The 1062-nt window shown below is 41.2% G+C and overlaps 1 protein-coding gene across 24 annotated transcripts in view; it reads left to right on the top strand.

Moving 5' to 3' along the window:
• The window catches only part of TTLL5 (tubulin tyrosine ligase like 5), a 318832-nt gene that overhangs the window by 16765 nt on the left and 301005 nt on the right, over positions 1–1062 (top strand). The gene's annotated exons all lie outside the window — the stretch shown is intronic.

Below are 1062 nucleotides of genomic sequence, written 5' to 3' on the forward strand. Positions count from 1 at the left end.
TAAAAAAGTTGAAAAAAAATTTTCAGGACTATCACTTAGTGAAGTCATGTGGCACTCAGTGTATCACATTAGGAAGCATATAGCATCATTTTATTGCATGATTAGTGATGACAAGTTAAATTGTTTGGTTAGATAGTGTTTACCAGATTGCTTCATTCTAAAGGTGCTCTTGCCTCTTGTTATAAGCATTCTCTGTAGTGATGTACTGAGATGTCTGAATAACCTATTCTCCACTAGCCTCTCACTCATTGGTGTTCATTGATTTTTGTCTGAATCACTTACTATCACAGTTTTTGTAAAATAGTGATTTTATATTTCAGTTTGTCCTGCTATATTTATTAGGTGGCTTTTCTGTAAAGAAGAGCTTTCCCTTATATGTAGACAGAATAATAATCTTCCAAAGATGTCTACTTCTTAATCCCCAGAACCTGTGAAAATGTTACCTGACTTAGCAAAGGGGAATTGAGGTCATAGATGGAATTAAAGTTGCTAATCAGCTAACCCTTAAGATAAGGAGATTCTTTAAGTGGGCCCGATGTAATTACAAGATAGGCGTGGAATATACTGCTTTATCAGAAAGAGGACAGTCACTAAGGAGACGGAAGAAGCGTCACCCTGATGCAGTGTGAGAAGGACTAGGCCTGCCATTGGTGGCCTTGAAGACAGAAGAAAGGGACAACCAGCTAGGGAATGGGGGCAGTCTCCAGAAGCTGGAAGAGGAAAGGAAACGGATCCTACCTGGAGCCAGTAGAAAGGAACACAGCCCTGCCCATGCCTTGATGACGCTTGTATTGGATTTCCGCCCTAGACAACTAGTATAGCTTTCTCACCTTCTGATCAGTGTGGATTCATGGGTGGTTTTCTTTTTTATAAGTGAGTTAAAAATCTATTTCTGTCAGCATTCATTCTTACATTCCAATTGCCTCAAATTTGGCTTTGGGGAGCCCCTTCAGGACCCTGTGGCGTGTTCTCAGCCCTGTGACCGCCCTCTTTCTTGGCATAGCAGTGTATTCCACGCTTACCTCGTGCTTTCCTTCCCCAACTTGAAACCAGGACACAAAC

Source organism: Bos javanicus, chromosome 10, assembly GCF_032452875.1.
Source record: "Bos javanicus breed banteng chromosome 10, ARS-OSU_banteng_1.0, whole genome shotgun sequence".
In the NCBI taxonomy this organism is placed as follows: domain Eukaryota; kingdom Metazoa; phylum Chordata; class Mammalia; order Artiodactyla; family Bovidae; genus Bos; species Bos javanicus.